Source organism: Eriocheir sinensis, chromosome 39, assembly GCF_024679095.1.
Source record: "Eriocheir sinensis breed Jianghai 21 chromosome 39, ASM2467909v1, whole genome shotgun sequence".
Classification (NCBI taxonomy): Eukaryota; Metazoa; Arthropoda; class Malacostraca; order Decapoda; family Varunidae; genus Eriocheir; species Eriocheir sinensis.
In genome coordinates this window covers 16,914,660-16,919,659 of record NC_066547.1, presented here as the reverse complement: position 1 = coordinate 16,919,659, position 5,000 = coordinate 16,914,660, and the positions used below count along the sequence as shown (strand labels likewise).

The following is a 5,000-nucleotide window of genomic DNA, read 5'->3' as shown; positions in this document are numbered from 1 at the left end:
CTCCTGACCTTATCTTCTCTCTATCTTTCTTACCTATCTGCTTTACCCTCTCATCCTCTCCCTTTCCTACCCTCTCTCTGTCCCTCCTTCTGTTCCTCCCTCCCATGTTTGCCCTCCCTTCCTCTCCGTCTTTCCTCTCCCTCCAGCTGTCTCTCTCCATCCCTACCTTACCTCCAACCCTCCATACCTCCCATCCCCTCCGTCTTTCCTTTCCCTCCAGCTGTCTCTCTCCATCCCTACCTTACCTCCAACCCTCCATACCTCCCTTCCTCTTCATCTTTCCTTTCCCTCCAGCTGTCTCTCTCCATCCCTACCTTACCTCCAACCCTCCATACCTCCCTTCCTCTTCATCTTTCCTTTCCCTCCAGCCGTCTCTCTCCATCCCTACCTTACCTCCAACCCTCCATACCTCCCTTCCTCTTCGTCTTTTCCATCCCAACGTCTCTGCGTCTCCCTCTCTCTCTCTCCCTCTCCCTCTCTTCCCCCGCACAAAACTGTTCCCGGACACACTAACATAACGACGTAGCCACCAGAAAGGCGACACCGAGGGGCCCGCGGGCGTGTGTTGGCGGGTGGGGGAAAGCGCGCCCCTTAGCTATTAGGGTCAGGAGGGGCGGGGGTTGGATGTTGGGGGGGAGGCTGCGGGGGAAGGGGGGTTGAGGGGAGTCTGGTTGGGTCTAGCAAGGAGAGATTTCTGTCCCTTCAAGGTGGATGGCTAATTAACCTTGTCACGGTGCTCCCCTGGGCCTTGTTACTGTGGGGGGGAGGGGGGAAGGGGGGAGGGGGGAAGAAGGGATGGGGAAGGGGTAGGGGAAGAGAAGGGAAGGGAAGGTAATGGACGGGAGATGGGAAGGAGTGGGTGAATTGTAGGGGGAGAGGCTGGTTGTGTGTGTGTGTGTGTGTGTGTGTGTGTGTGTGTGTGTGTGTGTGTGTGTGTGTGTGTGTGTGTTTGAGGTCACCAAGTTCTGTTCTCTTGTTTCCCTTCTTCTTCGCCATCTCCATCTCCTTCTCCTTCTCCCTTCTCCCTTCTGCCGTCCCTCATCTCCTTCTCCCTCCCTCCTCCCTCATTACCCTCTTCTTTCTCCTCCTATCTTCTCCCTCCTACCACCGTCATTTTAACTTTCCTTCTCTCCCTCTCTCCTCCTCCTTTACCCTAATTATCTCCGTTCTTCTCTCTCTCTCTCTCTCTCTCTCTCTCTCTCTCTCTCTCTCTCTCTCTCTCTCTCTCTCTCTCTCTCTCTCTCTCTCTCTCTCTCTCTCTCTCTCTCTCTCTCTCTCTCTCTCTCTCTCTCTCTCTCTCTCTCTCTCTCTCTCTCTCTCTCTCTCTCTCTCTCTCTCTCTCTCTCCTCTTTACCTTCCTTCTTCTTCCCTCTCTCCATCCCCCTCTCCCTCGTCATCTGTCCCTCATTCCCGTCTCTCTCTCTCTCCCCGTCTCATGATATATAGAGCAGCAAGCGTTGAGGCTGCCAATCAGGGGCGGACGCTCGACGGACGGCTTGTCAGATCACGGCACACGTCCTTCAGACTGGTTTTGACTTTTCTCGGCGGCACGCTAAAAGAAAATACACTGGACGAGATTTCTGTAAGGGGGAGTTGAAGTTTGGGGTACACGATAAAGGGTAGGGACTTCTCTTTCTTGGATTAGACTGAAAAAGAGTTACGTTAAATGAAAACAGACTCTACGAAATTTCAAAACAGGGGGCAGGAACTGGGTAGATAATTATGATAAACACGCTATAAAGTTTTTCTGACCTTGACCTATACTGAAAAAGAACGAAAAGTAAATATTTAAGGTTAGGTTCGACTTGTTATTTCTGCTGGCAAGAGAAAGAGAGGAAAGCAGAAGATTGCGCAAGTTTCAACAGGGAGACAGATCGAGTTAACAGGCGAAGGTTGACTAATTATTAATGATGATGAGTCGAGATTAATGAGTCAGTCGCGTGTAATTCTTGTCGAGCGTTCTCATTTTACTCGTTCGCGGCATCTATAATTCTTAATCTCCCCTCATAAGTTATTAAATCACTATTAACATTGAAAAATTCTCCTTGAAACCAATATAGATTCACATGTTTTTTATTTATTTTTTATTTCTGTGATGTCGTGGGAATAATGAATAGTGTGATTCTCTCTCTCTCTCTCTCTCTCTCTCTCTCTCTCTCTCTCTCTCTCTCTCTCTCTCTCTCTCTCTCTCTCTCTCTCTCTCTCTCTCTCTCTCTCTCTCTCTCTCTCTCTCTCTCTCTCGTACATATTTAATCCCTCTTCATTAAGTATTCAATCACCATCATCTAATAAAAAAGTTATTAAAAGTCCCTTGTTTCCTACGATGTATTTTTTTATAATCATTCTGAAATGTCTTTTAATATCTGTGAGTCGCAAGGGTCTAACTGAGGTGACGGAGATGAGCACTGAGGTCATGTTTATCGTTTTTCTCTTAGTAGCGGAAAGAGATGGATGACTTTTTCACATCCCTCCCTTTCATTTTGATATACAGTAGTAGTAGTAGTAGTAGTAGTAGTAGTAGTAGACATGACTGTGTGCGTGTGTGGGTGTGGGTGTATGTGCTTATGTATGTGTATGTGTGTCTGCGTGTGCGTGTCAGTCCATAACTAGTGGTGACGATCTAAAAAAAGGTGTCACCGTAGCATTAACCCTCGCCTCAACTTTACGAGCCACTCATCGAGACAAACAGCGTACAAGGTGCTTATAATGTCAGGGGGGAGAGATTTGTACTAAGAACCCCCGACATTACTCCAGACACACACACACACACACACACACACACACACACACCAGGCTTAACCACGCTGCTGTTTCTACCTTCACTACTACCACTACTTCTACCGAGACTGCTACAAACAATAGGACCAGTAGGAACAAGAATAATAATAATAAGAAGAAGAATGGGATGCGAGATTTGTACTAAGAACCAACGATATTTCCTGAGACACATAGGCCACACACGACAGGCTGAACCATGCTACTGTTACTACTACTACTACTACTACTACTACTGCTACAACTACTACTACTACTACTACTACTACTACTACTACTACTACTACTACTACTACTACCACTACTGCTGCTACTACTACTACTACTACTACTACTACTACTACTTCTACTACTACTTCTGCTGTTACTACTACTGCTATTATTACGATTAACAATTTAAAAACAATCACATAAGATAATTTCCTTCATATAATATTACTAACAAAAAATAACATCAATAACAAGCTCAGATTTCAGTATGACTTCATCTCTCTCTATCTATCTATGTAGCTATCTATCTACCTATCTACTTATTTATCAATCTATCTCTGTTTTTTCGCGCGTCAAGATTGTTTTCTCAGACCTTTAGTTCAATGGCATTTCTCTCTCGTTGTTCTTCTTTTCTTCTCTAATGTGATTGCTTCGGGCTCGTTTTTCAGCACTCGGATTGCCTTCTCGGGTTTTTGTGGCGACTGTGATGAGGCCGAAGGTTTTATTTATAAGCTAGAGACGGAAGGACGATGGATTGATAGGGAATTGAAGCCTATTTTTGCACTGCGTAGCTTATAAGAAGACCGTGTAGGGTTGAGTCATGCATCTGGGAGTGCAATGTGTAGGGAATTGAAGCCTGTCAGTTCACTAGGCCGCTGAGGGGGTCATATGGAGTTGAATCGTGCATCAGGAACTTGTGATAGGTTGATTGATATGAAGAAAGGGGGAGAGGGAGTGTTGTGCTCGTGTTAGTGGCATTGAGGGGGAGGAGGAGACAGAGGAGCATGGAAAAGGAGGAGGAGGAGGAGAGGGGAAGTGAGGCAGGGCGAGGCCTCTGGGTTGGCTGAGCTTACGGTGACTTAGTGTGAACTCCGCTTTGGTCAGCCGCCGCCGCGAACGCCTCACCCCCTCGCCCTCTCTGGTTGCCCTTTCTCCGTCACCCGCCCATCCACTCCCCTTGCCGCCATCCCCACCTTGTGTTGTTCATCTTTCTCCCTATTGTGACCTTTCCTCCTCATCAAATAACTAAACCTCCATCACGTGTTTAGAAAAAAATGATCCCCAGAGATAGAGACGAAGGGATGAGTGATCTTTCCCCCATCGCTCGTTCCATCCTTCCTCCCTTACTTCCTATTTGGCTTCCTTTCTTTCTCCCTTCCTTCATGCTTTCCTTCTTTCACTCCCTTCTTTCTACTTGGCTTCCTTCCTGCTTTCTTTCCTTCTGGTTTCCTTCCTTCCTTATTGCCTTTCGTTCTTTTTTTCTCCTTTCTTTATTTTTTTATGTGAGTTGTTGGTATGAGTTTAATTCTGTGAACCTAAGTAATTGGTTTAAGTTTAAGTCTTGTGTGTATTGTCAATGGTTCAAGTCTGTCCCTGGGAGTTAGTTGGTAAAGTCTCTATTTTTAAGTCAGTGGATTGAGTTTAAGACTGTTTACGTACTCTGTTAATTAAATTTGTGTTATTCAAGTTATTGTTTTAAGTTTAAGGCTATGTATCTAATAAGTCACTAAGTTAAGTCTGCCCGGTTTTAAGTTAGTTGGTAAAGTCTCTGTATTTTAAGTTAATGGTTTGAGATTGAGACTGTTTACGTACTCTTTTAGATTTGTGTTATTCAAGCTATTGTTTCATGTTCAAGGCTGCCGGGCGTATTATGAGACATTTCGCCGACCAAGAACACATATTTGACAAGGCTTTCGTAGGATTTGTGGGAATTTACAGGAGTAGTTGAATGACCCTGATGGCAGTTTGATCCTTCCTCTGTACCGTGAACCTAAAGAAACACTCATTAGAACCCGACTGACCCCCTCTTTGGACTTTAAAAATAGCTGATGTGAGTTGGTTAAGTCTACGTGTTTTGAGTCAATAGTTTGAGTTCAGACTTTTTATATACCTACTGCGACGGAGATAAGCACGGAGGCTACGCGCAGCTATAGCATATGCTCCCAACTGTACTAACCTTACTTCTTTACTCTTTCCAGGTTCGTATGCATCCCTGAGCTTGATAGAGTGGAGTC

General features: G+C 45.4%; 1 protein-coding gene across 6 annotated transcripts in view; it reads left to right on the top strand.

Annotated features, from left to right (window-relative positions):
* Positions 1-5,000, top strand: part of LOC127009107 (natural resistance-associated macrophage protein 2-like) — a 100,047-nt gene that overhangs the window by 69,724 nt on the left and 25,323 nt on the right. For all 6 annotated transcript variants that reach the window (XR_007761604.1, XR_007761606.1, XR_007761603.1 and 3 more), the window contains one exon: positions 4,965-5,000. This exon is cut by the window's right edge and continues 35 nt beyond it. The gene's annotated coding sequence lies outside the window, so the exon portion shown is untranslated. The remainder of the gene's footprint in view (positions 1-4,964) is intronic.